General features: G+C 34.1%; 1 protein-coding gene across 14 annotated transcripts in view; it reads right to left on the reverse strand.

Annotated features, from left to right (window-relative positions):
* Ptprd (protein tyrosine phosphatase receptor type D) overlaps positions 1 to 16,557 on the reverse strand; it is a 2,207,759-nt gene that overhangs the window by 791,255 nt on the left and 1,399,947 nt on the right. For all 14 annotated transcript variants that reach the window (XM_058579708.1, XM_058579705.1, XM_058579707.1 and 11 more), the window contains one exon: positions 12,027 to 12,086. The gene's annotated coding sequence lies outside the window, so the exon portion shown is untranslated. The remainder of the gene's footprint in view (positions 1 to 12,026; positions 12,087 to 16,557) is intronic.

Raw genomic sequence — 16,557 nt, forward strand, 5'->3', positions numbered from 1 at the left:
TCCCTTAGTAAGCCTCATGTCACATGTCAAGCCAAAGTGTCCTTCTGTGGAGTTCTGTGTAGTAGACTTTTGTCTTAAAATCAGCAAATGACTCTTTCAATTTTGCTTTAGTTTCTCAAAGAGACACTGTCTGTTTTGCAAATAAAGTTTTTCTGGATTTTTGGGGATTGGCTTATTTCACTTAGCATGCTATTCTCCAGTTCTATCCATTTGAATGTTTTCTCTGATATGTGGATGCTAATTATAATAAGGGGGTGGTTAGGAAAGAACAGAATACTTTGGATTAGAAAAAAAGGAATGAAGGGAAGGAAAGGAAATGATAGGAAAGATAGTAGAATGAATCAGGCATTACTATCCTATGTACATATATGATTATAGAACCAATGTAATTCTATATCATGTACCACCAGATGAATGAGAAGTAATACTCCATATATGTATAACTTGTCAAAATACATTCTACTATCCTATATAACTAATTAGAACAAAAAATAAGTTTTCCTGGAAACAGCTATGTCCATTCATTTATGTTTTGTGTATGGCTCTTTTTGATGCTGATTTGGCAGAGTTGACCAGTAACTAAAGAGTTTATATAGCTCACTAGATCTAAAGTATTTCTTTTTTTTTTTTAAACATTTTATATTTATTTATTTTTTTTAGTTGTAGATGGTCACAATACCTTTATTTATTTATTTTTATGTGGTGCTGAGGATTGAACCCAGTGCATCGTATGTGGTAGGTAAGCACGCTACCACTGAGTTATAACCCCATTGATAAAGTATTTCTAATATGGATCTTTACATAAAAGATGACTTACCCTTTCTCAAACAAGCTTTGATTGGCATTTGCCTTCATATATGACTCTCTAAGAAATGTGATTACTTACTGTGTTGCCCCAACTTTGTTTCTTTTTAACATTTACCCATTATTTTCTATCTCCTATATTTTTGTTTATTTTTATTATTATCTTTTCCATGTATTCTTCAGTGATTTTAAATTTATATTTGAATGAATCTTCAAAAGCTACCTTAGTTTGTTAAACAAATGGCATAAAATAAAATATCTCATTGTGTTTTCATTTTTTGTATGTGTTGTCTTGAAGTGTTTTTGGTAAAATGAAGTTGAATATAAAGAAATAAACAAAAATGCAAACTTAAAAGAAACCTCTGGTCTTTCTACATTGACTTGAATAACTTATTGTTTTGTTTTCATGAAAATCACCATGTGTTTCCCTTTCAACTGTGTAAGCTTTAGCAACACTTGTTGATTTTTTTAAACAGAAAAAATGAGCAAATGCAAAGAATAATAATTTCATTTCCAACTCCATTTTTATCTTCTAAGAGAAAAATAAGAATGTATCTACTACAGTGTAATGTTCAATAAGACCCCAAATTATTTTTCTATTAAAATTTTTAAGTGCCACCATTTAAATTTAATTTTTATTTTTTACTCATTTTTCATTTGTTCATGGATTTCATGTAGGCAACTGGAATTAAAATTAATACCATTCTTTGCCTCTGTATAATGAAAAATATACATTAAATTGAACATGAGATCCTTTATAAAACTCCATTTATTTAAAAGAGTTTTGTTATGGAAATAATTGTTAAGGCCTAATAAGTAATCTACTAATTCTTATCAGTGGAAGTCAACATGAATAAAATTATATTGGACATTTCGGTTGCTTCCACAGTTTAGCTATTGTGAATTGTGGTGCTATAAACATTGATGTGGCTGTGTCCCTGTAGTATGATGTTTTTAAGTTCTTTGAGTGTTGACCTAGGAGTGGAATAGCTTGGTCAAATTGTGGTTCCATTCCCAGTTTACCAAGGATCCTCCATATTGCTTTCCAGATTGGCTTCACCAATTTACAGTCCCACCAGCACTGTATGAGTATACCTTTCTCCTCACATCCTCACCAACACTATTGTTGTTTGTATTCTTAATAACTGCCACTCTGATTGGAGTGAAATGAAATCTTAGAGTAGTTTTGATTTGTATTTCTCTAATTGCTAGAGATGTTAAACATTTTTTCATATATTTGTTCATTAATTGTATATCTTCTTCTGAGAAGTGTCTGTTCATTTCCTTGGCCTATTTATTGATTGGATTATTTGTTTTTTTATGTTAAGATTTTTGAATTCTGTATGTATTCTAGAGATTAGTGCTCTATCTGATGTACGTTGTAATATTATTCGGCATTAAAAGGGAATAAAATAATTATCTAATATTATGTAGCATTTAAAGAAAATAAAATCATGGCATTTGCAGGTAAATGGATGGAGCTGGAGAATATAATGCTAAGTGAAATTAGCCAATCCCAAAAAAACAAATGCTGAATGATTTCTCTGATTTAAGGATGTTGATCTAGTTGGGTTGGGAGGATTAAATTAACTCGAGATAGGGCAAAGGGGAAGAAGGGAAGGAAGGGGGCATAGGAGTAGGAAAGATGGTGGAATGTGATGGTCATCATTACGCTAAGTACATGTATGAAGACATGAAGGATGTGACTACTTTGTGTACAACCAGAGATATGAAAAATTGTGCTCTATATGTGTAATATGAATTATAATATATCCTGTTGTCATATATAACAAATTAAAATTTAAAAAATTATATTGGGATTCTACTTCTAATTGAAAGTTCTCATTTTATCTAATATACTGCTTTCTTAGAAAATTATATAGAGCCTCTTTTCTACCTTCACTTTTGCATTTCAAAATTGTCATGATATTTCTAAAGTTTTATTTCACTTTTAGGATCTGAAATATATCACAAATAATAACATATAAAAATCATGCTACACAGATCTCTATCTATCTTGACTTCAAACCAATTCTAGATCTTCCTAAAGTTGCTAAAATCCATCTCTTCCTCAGTGCTAAGAGGACTTTTATAGTTTCCATGCTATTTTGGGTATGAATAGAAGGTAAGTATTTAGAAATAAAATATAAATCCCAGGATTGATGATATTTCAAGTACTTTTTCTCAGTTTGCCACAATAATATTAGGAGATTAAAGTGAGATAACTCTATTTTGGATTTTCCAATTTATTTTTAAAAAGTGGGGTGATCCCTTGTTATAAAGTGAGGCTCCCCACATGAACTTTTTTATGCTGCTTGTCAAATTATCCCCGGATGTATACGATGGTAGAAGTGTGCATCTCTCTTACTTTCCTTTCCTGTTTAGGTTGCATTTAAAGAGGATTCCTCTATATTTTGCTTTCTAGTGAAAAACAAAAACAAATCCACTTACAATGTTTAGCATCCTAGGCTGCCTTTTGAGATTACAGAAAGAGTCTACATTCTGGAAAGTTCTCTGCAGCTAGAGGCCCTAAGCCTAGGTATACCTGGAGGAAAAAAAGTTGAAACAACAGCAGCAGCACTGTCAACACAGGAGACATATATATGCTAAGAGAATATATATATGCTATGAAGAATATAAGACACTGACTTCCTGGTGCACTTAACATACCCAATTGTCCAGTGGCTTTGAGAGACTACTGTCCTGTCCTGTCAAAGAGCTGCAAGATTTGATGATCATGCTAGAAGGGACTGGGAGTTGATATTTGTTATCATTTGCAAACACTGTAGATCCTGTGAGATTTTTTCATTTTTATTTATTTAATTTTATTGTGGGATTAAAACAGATGAAAGCTCATAAAGATTTTTGAAAATTAGGTAAAACTTTCACAACTTAAAAGGTGTTCATTTTCCCAAACAATAAATACATTAACATTTGAATATATAAAATAGGATTAAAAAATGACCAAATCATAGCTGAAAAGCAATTTGAGGTTGGTAGGTTTAGATTTCTCAGCAGACTCTCACATTACACTGAATTATTTTTCCCAAATCCGCTCCTAAAATGTTCATTAAGAGTTCTTATTCAAAATCACCATGATGGGTAACATTCTGAGTTCTTAAAATTCTCTCTTACATTATATTTCACTGTAGCAGCATTGAATAGGAAGAAAAATAACAAAACAGAGTGGGCGACTTGATTTTGTGTGAAAAAAGTCCTTAAATGAATCTTTGGCTTTCCTGCACTTGCTACCTCATTAATCCTAAATGGTGTCAGTCAGTTGAGTCTAATAGCTGTGAGTGTTACTACCATGGTCAGTTCCAAATTATAGTATTGATTAATTGATTGTCTTCTTCCAGTTGTGAATTATATTAGTGCTGGCTCAGGCAGCCTGGCTTGGGGCCAAAGCCTAATTTCCAATGGAAGGCAACAAGCAGTTTCACTGTTTCACTGCTGTAGGAAAGTGATGCTCAGAAAATGAAAAGCCTTGGAAAGATGATTTGACAGAAAGGAATGTACTAAATGTAATGAATATGCACTTATTGATTGATCCAATCTAGACAATCAAGGAGAAAGAGAGGAAGTCAAAAATTCCTCATTTCTCTACCTCAGATTTCCCAAACCAACTTAGAACAACTGACTGGAGGATGAGAGTAGGAGGGAAGCAAGAGTCCAGAAGGATCACAAGCCAGCTTCGGGATCTGAGAAATTCAATGCATGTAGGATACAAGTGTGCTGACTGTGGTACTTTCAAATGAACTGAAACTTAAAGTAGGTTATGGGCTCCCCTCCCTGAAGCCCAGGTGTCCACCAAAGCTTACAGCACCATCACATGGAGCCTCTCCAGAGCATCAGTGCCATCTTTGCAGAAATACATAAACATTACCACGTTGAAAGAGAAAACAAGAGGGGCTGGTTTCTTGTTAACTCTGCTTTAATGAGGAACATAAAATGGATGGGTGTGTTTATCATTGATTCTTGTGGAATGGGAAAAGCTAAATGGGGCATTGAGAGGTTAATAACTTTCACAGATCCATAGCTTTGAGTTTGTTTGCTGCCAGATCAATTCCTTTCCCCTACAAAATGTGAAGGGAAAATTGGTGTGAGATGGAGTAACTCTGATTATAAAATTTTATTCACATTAAAATATATTTATAATCATTATGGGTCTTTTCAATATGAACAAAATTACATTTGATTTCACAGAGAATTAAAAAAGGGAGCATGAAATAAATGAGGGAAGTGGTTCAAGGGATCTAAAAGTTAAAAGTGATGATATCAAATGTTAAGGTATGGATGGGAAATGGAAGGTTAAGAAGAAACAATTGTTTATAAAGTAGACACATGGTAAAATATCCTGGCAGGAATTATAATTTTATGGTAATATTTGATATAAGAAAGAGGAGACTGCAGGTATACATATTGGTAAGAAAAAAATCACTCTTCTATAAGTGGTACTAAGTTCAAGATTACTAAGAATGTTTTTCTATGTATGAAAAATCCTTAACAAGAATAGTGATGTAAAAGCCTCTTGCTATAGATTCTACAAAGAAAAGTTCATAGAATAAATGTCCATAAAATATGAAGATATTAATTCCTTCAGATGTCTCAACAATATTTAGCAAAAATAATGTTAGAATTGGAGAACACATGCATTATTTAACAAGGGCCATTATATGCCAGACTCTTTGATAGGTTCCAAGGATACAATGGGGTGGATAAGAACAAGGAGCATGCCTTTAAGCTAACCTGTTGAGTAGCTAGTAATTTAGGTAATTCATACAGTGGAGATATTGCATATCTAGTGTACCAGCAACTTGAAAAAAAATATGCATATCTTAGTGGACTTAAGTACCTTGGTCTTAATTTGGAAGATAAAACTATGCTCTTGGCTCCTTGTGAGAAGGATCTGAATATAATTCATCCTCGTTCACTCTGCATTCAGTGCACAGATCCTGCCACAAAATGACTGCTCTATGAATATTTTTTGAAAGAAGAAATTTATAAGAATATAGTCTATGAACCAATTTCCTTCCAGTGGCAAAAAGTATTTTGGCAGGAATATACTTTCCCTAAAGAAGTATAGCAGTAATATATCATCAAGGAGATATTAGCAAATTAAATGTAATTGGGATTCCACATACATAAATATGGGCTTCTCTTATTTCCCTTTCTCCTATTGTCACCTGAATAAATATGATTAATCCCTTAGATTCAGATATCACTTTCATTTCTGGAGAAACAAGTCCTAAACTATTTGAACTAGATTAAGCACCTTTATATAAGCCCTTGTGCTTCCCTCTGGATGGGAAAATTTGTACTCTCCTGTAATTGCCTGTTTAATTGGTTGTCTATGTAAGATGGCCCATATCTGTCCTACTCCCCTTTATGTTCCCTTGGTATGTGCAAACACTTTGGCATCTAGATAGTTCTCTGTCCTTCAAGCCCATGTCATTCTAGACCCTGGTACTCTGAATTACATCTGGTTGTTCTGCAAGTTCAGGCAGCTGTACCTCCCAGGCAATGACTATCCAGAGTTCATCTACTTATCCCACCCTTGAAGTCATCATTTGGTCCATTTTTGCCTGGGCCTCCATCCCAGGATATCTATCACTGCCCTTCCTCTGATTACTCAGTTCTCAACCCAGAAGCCTAATGCCTCCCTTAACATACATGTCTGCTCATGCCAGTGTTCTTTTCCAAACCTTCAGTGATTTTCTTTCTCACATTAAAAAATTATAGTATTTTCAAGGAGCTTCAAGGGTCTTCTTGTTTACACAGAAATCTCTCCTTGGACCTAACACTCCAGCCACATTGGCTTTCTCACTGTTCCTCAGTCTAGGTAAGCTCCTTCCTCGGGCCTTTGCACCTACTACATCCTTATCTGAAATGTTCATCCCCTCATATCTATAGGGTTGACTACTTTCTTGAAAGTTTTATTCAAAAGTCACCTATTCATCAAAAATATCTCAATTTTTAATATTCCCTTTACCTTACACTTTAATTTACCTTCTCCACTTAATTTTGTCCATATCAGTACTGATTACAAGTCTGATATTCAGCAAGTAGTTTGATTTCTATTCTGGTGGTTGGGTTCTATTCAGTTGAAGTGGTATCCATTTGTTCTAATTGTTAAATATTTTAAACTTTACCTCTGCTCATTATGATGTTAGATACCCTATGTCTTTTTCCTATCTGCTTCCACGACTTAGTATTTTTAATCAATGTATCCCCATCAGCCACAAGGAGTTGGCCCATGATAGACTCTCTGCCTGCATGCTCTTATTTTAGTCTTTACCTAATGTACTTCTACTGTATTACTACTACTACTACTACTAGGGAGTGAACCCAGGGGCACATAACCACTGAGCCACATTCCCAGCCCCTTTTTCTATTTTATTTAGAGTCAGGGTCTCTCTAAGTTGCTGAGGAAGCCTTGAACTTGCATCCCCATGCCTCAGCCTCCTGAGTTGCTGGGATTACAGGTGTGTGCCACTGTGTCTGGCTACTTCTACTTTAAATATCATGTTGTGCATGCTAAATACATACAACTTTGTCAATTAAAATACTTTTGAAGAATGTACCACTTGGTCACCAGCTTATGGTGCTCTTGGGAACCAGTGGAACTTTAAGAGGTGGGGTCTACCGAGAGGAAGTTAGGTCAGTGAATACGAGCTCTTGAAGGGGATATTGCAACAACCTTAGCCACTTCTTCCTGTCTTTGCTTTCTGTTCACCCTGGGGTAAACTACATGTTCCTGCCATGATGTAGCGTGTTGTTACAGACTCAGAGCAACAGGGTCAAGTGACTATGCCTTGAAACCTCTGAAACTGAGCCCAAATAAATCTTTCCTCCTTGTAAATTGATTATCTCAGGTACTTTATCACCGTAATGGAAAGCTAATCAACATAACTTCCACATAAGTTGTTAGTTTCTATATATTACTTTTTCTACATCAAATTGCTAGTAAAGAATTTTCACAATCTTCTTTTTGAATACTACACATTTAGTGTGAAAGTTTTTGTTTTTATTCTGCAATGAACAAATGTAACCCTCTCAAGCAGAAATGCTCAAAAATCATGCTGCTGAGTTTTCTTCTTCTTGCCATACACTCTGCATACACAATTAACCTTCCCTTAATTAGATTAACTTGTCCTTTACCTGGGATTGTCAAATTAATACTGTAATCAAAGATCTCTATTAGAGACCTGAATATGTCCCTGCTCTGTATAATGTTAATTACTTCTTTACTAAAAAATCACTGGCATCAGGCACATGTAGTGGGAAGCTTTAGTTAGCTGATCTGGTTTATGTCTCCAAAATAGTGCTAATCAGAACTTTATAAACAATTCTTAAAGTCACCTAAAGAAACCTTGGCACTGCTGACTTTCTTAATTGGTTAAATTCCAAGAATTAACAAAAATTCTAAAAAAATATTCCTAGTTGTGTAACAAATTTTATAGGCATTGGCATTGGTCCATATATTAAAACATGTACTGCACAGCATATAATCAAATGGTATCATTTATAACAAATTTAATTGCACTTGCCAAAATAAGCACAGCAGTTGGCTATAGAACCTACAATATTATATGTTCACCCCCACATACTTGTGTACTTGCAAATTCAAACATTTTAACAGTTTCTGGCTAGTGTTAGCTTGATCCAATTATGAAAAGTGACACTGACAATTACATGAAGAAGAAAGCTCATTTAACCAAATTGACTCAACTTGGCCAGTGGCCCAACAGCAAAACGTTATGAACCTTTTCACTATAGCATTCACACTATTTTAAATATCCCGTAATATTCCCAATCAGCCATTGGTTAAATGTCCATGGAATCAAGGCACTCTTTTCAACATTGTGGGAAAACCAAAAATGAGTAAGGAACACAGACCCTCCTTTCAAAAAGTTTCTAGTGGCAGACACTTAGGGAGGAACTGGCAGGAGAGTGGAAGCCTGCTGCATTTGCCATCTCCTTAGATGGGTTTGTCTCACAGTTCAAAGCAGTCAGGGACCATCTCAAAACAAAGTGGTGACTGAGGTCTTGGGCGTTCCCTCTGGGTTTGAATTCTCATACTACTACTTGTGTGACTGGGCAAGATGATTTCTCAAGTTCACAAGTCCTTCATTCCAATATGGAGATAAAGATTTCTGCAAAGAACAAATGTAATATGTGTACAGTGTACTTTGCACATAATATGCATATCAAAAATAAAGGTTAGGGGATCTGGGGCTTTGGCTCAGTGGTAGATCACCTTCCTAGCATGCTGGAGCTCCAGGTTTGAAATACAGCACTAAAAACAAAAACTAATAAAATAAAATAAAATAAAAATAAAAGTAGTTAATGGATAAAGAATAGCTTAAACAAGCAAGCTGTCTTTTCTTTGGCAAGAGTAAGAAGTGAAATATTTTGTTATATGTTAGAGTCAGTTGCCTGTATGCCTGCATTCAGGAATGATGTATAACATTCATGTGCTGCAAAGAAAAAGGCCCTAAAATAACACTAGCTAGTGAGCTTGAAATCTTACACAAATGGAAGAGAAGGCAAGTTGGGAACCACTGAACAAATATAATGCCCTAAATAAAATAAAATATACTGGGTTTCAGGTTTCATCCAATTGTTTGAAAATATGTCTTATGCCTTATGTTTTTGTTGTTATTATTTAGATGATATGAAGAAGACAGGATTAGAAAAAACTGTGTAAATTTGTTTAGTGGTGGAACTCTCACAAAAAGACATGTAAATATTAATTATAAAGCCCTTTGGGGTATGGCCGAGAGCTCTGTCTTTGGTAGAATGGAAAAATCAGACAATTTGTTGTACTAACCATTTTCTCTGAGAGACATTTATCTCCACAGCCACCATTGCCTTCATCAAGTATGGGATCACATGAGCATAACATCTAATGCCATTCTTACATGTCAAGGACTCAACAAATGCTGCCAGTGACAATCATGGTTGGTTTTACTTTAATTTCATTTGTGTGATGAGATGAAGGTGGTTGTAGAATTTTCTTTTTATTCACATTGGAAATGCAGGTAGATGAAAATTCATTTAATCTAGGAAGTTATTTTCTTTCGGAACCTCAAAGATTGTATTCTATGATTCAGGTATCTATCCTAACTCTAGAAGGATAAATACTAAAATGTACTGCTTATTTCCACTTTCAAATATGCCTATAAGTGGGAAGACGGTTCCCGATGCTCCAAGTTTCAAAGAAAATAACAATGATTACATCCACAGACTAACTTATGCATCTCCTACCATATGGCAAGGACTGTTATAAAGTACTTTTCATATATGAACTCTTTTAATCTTCACAACAGCCATAGAAGTACCTATTATTATCTCCATTTTACAGATGACAAATCTCAGACACACATTTGAGGAGATTGCTTAAGTTGATAAACAGTAGAGAATCTGGGTAAATCTTGGTCTAGAATCTATGAAATTTCCTCCTCATAATAGAATATTTGTCCTGAAGAAGCAGCATCATAAATGAAAGTATATTTGAAATATTTATATTAGCACTATGTCAGATAGAAATAGAAATAAAGGGAAAATAGGAATATCATTTGAATTATTAGTTCTATGGGAAGAAGTTCTTCAGAATCCCCAAACAACTCTCTTTTAAATGAACTCTGGAACATAATGTGCTCAGAGAATGGGAACTGATTCTATACAAACTGCTGAACCATAAAGCAGAATGATCAGTATCATAAGACAGTCAGGAACAAAGACACATAGGAGAGTTCAGAAGAAGACAGCAATTTTGACTGAGGGTATCCAAGGATGCTTTATGGAGAAAGTGAGCTGAATCTTAATATATAAAAGTGAAATAATGAGGAACTAAAAGGGAAACCGGCTGAAGGCCTGAAATAAATTTAATACAATTTTCATTTCTTGTTTGTTTGATTTTCATTTTATTTGACTCCAAAATAACCTTGATTTTTGTCTTTGTCTCTCTTTTCTTTACTGATATACATTAATTATACAGAATTGAGGACTTCATGGTGGCATAATTGTAGATGCATATAACATAATTGGATCAGTTTACCTCCCCCAGCCTCTTCTGCCACCCTGATGTCTCCCTTCTACTTTTAGGACATCTGAAATAGTACCTTGGTTTCTAAAGGACATGAACCCAAACGTTTTCATGTCTTCTTCATATGCAGATGTTTGCTTTTTCTTTCAGTCATAAGAAACATCAACCCCCAAATAAGGTAATCAATGATTTAGAAGGTGATATTCTTTTAAACTAGCAATCTAAAATTTTAGCAGATAAAAGTATTGGAGCCTGCTAAGAAACTTTTAAACTTCATATAAAGTTTGTATTTAGAAACACTGATTGAAAAATCATTTGAGTTTATTTTGTGATTCATCACAGGTTTATTACTAGATAATAATATTTAAACGGTAAGCCAATAGATCAAATAGTTTAGAGAAAGAGCATGGGAGTTATTTATTTCAAAGAATTATCTTTTTAAGATTAGAAGCACACTATTAAGCTGCAATGGGTGAGGAAAAAATGTACTCGACAGAGGATTTTAACAAAAAGTATTATTATAATAGATGAAATGTTTATATTAGAGAAAGGGTATGTGAGGTAGTAAAGCTGTGTTCATAATAAAAAAAAATTATTGCAGCATAACAAGAATTGAAAGCATCGCATAATAACCTGTTATTGTTTAACAGAGATTAGACTTTTAAAAATTTGCTAATCTATTTGCTAATCTGTTTTCTCACTTTATTCCCTCATTAACAATAAATAGCTTTGTGGTTTCCAGAAGAACCAAAATAAAGTATGTAGGCGAGACCACTGCCAGGGGGCTAATAATTTCATAGCAGCAGCAGCTAAACTCAATCAACATTTAAATCTATAGGCATCTGCTGCTCCTATTCACAACTTTAACCCATTGTTAGATTTTCTCCATATTCATGCCTAACATCATCTGGGATTCAGAAATGGAAAGTAAATCTCTCCTAGTTCTATGTTGGAATTTTATTTACAAAGAAAAAGGTTGCAATAATAGTAAAGAATAAGTTTGACTACATTTTATAAAAGAAACATTTGTGAATAGAATAGAATATTTGAATATTCTATTCACCCACCTAATTTCACTAAAATTTGCTGAGTGCCAATTATATACCAGGTACTATTAGGAAGTATTAGGACTCAGGGGAGAGAAGGAGTTAACAATGTGATATGGACTCACCTTGTCTGGGCTGCCGTAGGTGTTTTCAGACACAGTCCCTGGCCTCAGCACGTTCAAAAGCTAGTTAGAAAGATAAAAACCAGTGGTTATTAAAAAAATATTTTAAACCCTAAATTGTCTTTAAAATATCTCTATTTTTAGGGGTGATTGAGGCAGAGGAGAAAAAGCAAAAGAGTATCAATTTTATAAAATACAATCTTTATTGAAATTGTGAAATGCTGAACACCAACATGGAAATTTCTTTTGTCCACAGGCTAGAAAGCAGTGAACATTGGCTATTCTTAACGAGAGTTGAGACTATCATGTTTTATATAAAATGGCTAGATTGCTTTCTTACAACATCTCTTTCATTAAGTCCACTGAATACCTTGTTTTTTTTTGCTTCCTAAAATTACATGATACATTTTGAAATGTCCATCCTTTGGTCCTTGTGACCTTGATGAGCCCTTAAGTTGTGAAGGGGATCACCTAAAATCCTGGAAACCAAGTTTAAGTAAATCCTTGTCTGTCCTATTCATCTTGAGAAAAATCAGGAAGAAAGAATCTCAAATCTTATAATTATTCCATTGACGGAAAAGTTTCTCACACCTCTGAAATACATAAAAAGGTGCCTTGTCTAAATCCCACAACAGAACTATTTTACAAGATTTAAAGACTATCCTAATAATTCTTGTCAGTTTTTTGTGTTTACAGCATTGCTGTCTTCTGTCTAGAACACTTCTAAGGTTTTTTAACATGCTCGGCTCTGATTCCTCCTTCAGTTCCAAGGAAAGCTGTCATCTTATGCAGAAAGTTTTCCTTGACATCCTGCCCTTCTTTTTCAACTATGTCTCCTGGATAGGGTAGCGGCTGTGTGCACTTTCCTATCACACATTTCTGTGTGACAGAGACTGGTTAGTTATTTATCAGACCATTTCTCTTTCAATGCTGCAACATAGCCAGACTACATTTTGCAGTTAGAAGTGGCAGTGACTGCATTTTTGGATTGGAATAGTCTTAAAACCATCCCATACATGATACTTATGTTCCCTAACCACCTGTTGACTCCTTGAGGACCTAGAGGAAAGAAGACCTACAAGATAAAGTGGGCGTGATCCTTCAACGCAGTGTTTAGGATCACCCTCATTCCCACTAAAATAGATCTCTTCACACCAGAGTGTTACATAGATGGCTACCCAATCCATCACCTCATCCTAATGAGGAACATTTACTGGCACTGGAGTTTTATGTAAATGAGAATTAAATTTCAGTTCTTGAAGTCATTAAAATGTTGGGTGTTTGTTGCAGCACTTAGCCTGGGAGATGTGATTGCTAGATTTGTTTCATCTCCCCTATTGGATTTTATCTATAGTTCTCCCATAGCGGCTATTTTTGTCTTGTTCCAGCTTTTATCTGAGCCCTTGACATAGTATACAGCATGTAATGACCATCTCTTTTTATTTTTTTAATAACTTGGATTTTGCATGATAAAGTGTACCATGAAAATTTCATAGAAAATATTATTCTAAATACAGTTATTCCTTTGGGGGAAATGCAAGCTTCATTTAGCACAGACATCAAAATACCGTTGTTAAATGCCTTAAAGGTAAAAATCTGATTTTGCTTAAGAGCTCAAAGCAAGTGGAAACATTGAAATAATTTTGCAAATCTGTGTTTGTAGGCTTCTGTTTGAAATATTTTTGTTAGACAGCGGGAGCATCTCACAGCCTTAGTCAGAAGTGAGGGTCTGCATTGCTGCAGTTGCTATGTTTTGGAATGTCCTTCCAACCTCTGCTGGGGATTTAACGTCAATGGAGAGAAAATGAAAGGTAATTTTCTTTCCTTTTCAAAACAATAACCAATCACAGAACCCAAGACCTTCTGCTCTTCACATATTACAATGAAATAGCTTTTGAAGTTTAGACAAAAATAGAGACATCTGACAAGCACCATCAAGTCTCAGTTTACCTCAAGATATTTATTACAGGCACATCTTGCTCCTACAGTCAAAAACACTATATCCACTGTCTCCTTTTTTTGTAAACCACCTGTTTGAGGCCACTTCCAAAAGGGATCTTGATAAATCTCTCCAATCTGTTTCTTTACTACTACCCATTTTCTGGTTAAATTTTATTTTTTATTTTTGCAGAACTTTAAGAAATTCATTTCTTTTACTTTCACATCCCTGTGTAAGTTTGGAAAATATAGAAGAGATGGTCAAATCTCTTTGCTTTCTTTCAAAGGAATGCAGAGGAACTTTTGTTGTGTCATTCAGCTGTTTTTATAAAATGCAGATATACATTTTGATCAACACATAGTAATTAAACACATTTATTGGACATTATTGGCATTCTGATACATGTATATAATGCATAATGATCTAGCCATGGTAGCAGAATTTCTATTATTTCAGACATATATCATTTTTCTGTGTTGGGTCCAGTCAAAATTCTGTTTTCTAGCTACTTTGAAATATTCAATAAATTGTTGTCAACCATTGCTATCTTCCTGTGATATAGAAAGTCAGAAGTTATTTCTCCTATTCAGGTGCACACCTATACATATTACCCATCCTCTCATCATTTCTGTCTCTCCCACACTCTTCTAACCTGGAGAAAATCCTCAAGTTCTGCTTCAAGATCTCCTTAGATTATTGCTAAATGAAACCTTTAGACTACATTTTATGGTTGTTTTAATCTGTAGTTCACTCACATCAATGTTAATATATTATTTACTTTGGTAAAGCATGTCTCTCAAGTGTCAGGCTAATGAATATTGGATTTGCCAATTGAAGTTTTTTTCTTAGGAGTTTTTATAGAAATTTAGGGCAACTTCCTGCCTGTCAGACCGTCAGAAAGCTACTTCTCTTGCTTTTTATTTTTAAGTGACAAATAATGGTTGTACTTATTTATAGGCTAGACTACAGCTTATAATTCAATAATTTGTATACAATTGTAATAATTCAATATTTTTATATAATGTGTAATGATCAAATGAGAGTAATTAATATTTCCATCTCTTTTTAACATTTGTGTGTGTTAGAAGACTTTGAATTCCTCTCTTTTAGTTCTTTATAAAATATATAACAAATTGTTGTAAACCACAGTCACCCAACTGTGCTATAGAACACTAGAGTGCATTCCTTCTAGCTAACTGTATTTTGGTGCTGGCTTTCCAATCTCTCTTGTGATCTCCTTCAAGCCCCCCTCTCCTCCAGGGACCAATATTCTATTGTCTTCTATGAGATCAACTTTATAAAAAGCTCCCTTTCTTTCAGAGTGCAAACATCAGTCTCCTGACTGGTTAATATGATAGAGGAGGCAACAGAAAATATTTTACAGCAGCCAGAAATACAAAAATTTAATCCTTCCTCAGTTATGCTTAAAGATAGGTCAACTGAGCTTTCTACTATGAGCTAAATGACAAATCATTAAGCAGTCCCATTTTTATTCCATTTTCTGTAGATGGAGGGAAAAAATCATAAATTTTTATAAGCAGGTAAAAATGGACTGTCAGAAACTGATTAGCCCAAGTGGACAGACTTCAGCTCACAGAACATGACCAATGTGGGTGAGAGAATGACACAAGAAGGAACTGTTTTAGTGGAAAAAGGTTCTTTCATTCCCCTGCTTTCTGCACAGATTCTGATGGATAGTTGTGACTAAGGAAACTACAAGAACTAAAGTTCATAACACTCAAGGACAGTGTTCATACAGATCATGGAGAGGTATAATCTGGCTAGATAGACTTTACAGTATTCACAAATGTGCATGGGAACTCTTGAAGTCTTCAGTTTACTTTGGTCATAAACTCAGTCCCCCTCACCTCACAGAAATAACAAATGACTCAGAAAAACCTTTTCATTTCATGTATTTTGTGTCAAAACATCATCTTTTCTAAAAGTTGTGTCATAGTCAAAAGTCATTTCTATTTTATATTATGACACAAAAAATACCTTGGATTTGTCCATATAATTTTATTTTTGCTATATAATTTTCTTCCTTTACAACTCAAGAATTTTGAGTTTCATTAGAGATTCATGACTTAATGATATGAATACACTTTTCACATGTGAAAAAGGTATATCAGTATAAATGCTAGTTTTCATGTTATGTGCTGTAGGTAGTATGATGGTTTCCATGCTGCCATTTCAAACTAGAAAAAACTTTACTTCCTATGAGGTTTCATTTCTAATGGTAACCTTATTCTATAGCATCAAAAATCTAGATTATCAAGACTGTATAATTTTAAGAAAGATTCTATATTGTACAGACAATTGTTCAATTGTTACCTTTTAAAGTGGCTTAATACGTTAATAAGTACTTAATATGTTAAAGAGATTCCACTAGGAAGCTTTCATTCTTTTTTATTTAGAATTGCTTGCACATATTTTCCTTAGTGATTATTCTCACATTTTCACAGATTCAAATATAAAGATAACCCATTGCATTATCTTAAAATTTAGCTAAGAAAACTTCTGGTAAAAAATAAAATTTTAAATTTTAAATGACTTGCAAAATAGTCAAGTCCCAATTTCATGTGCAGATTTCTC

The sequence above is a fragment of the Marmota monax genome, unplaced genomic scaffold (assembly GCF_021218885.2).
Source record: "Marmota monax isolate L192 unplaced genomic scaffold, Marmota_monax_Labrador192_F-V1.1 WCK01_AAM20220418_F8-fsc00124, whole genome shotgun sequence".
NCBI lineage: Eukaryota > Metazoa > Chordata > Mammalia > Rodentia > Sciuridae > Marmota > Marmota monax.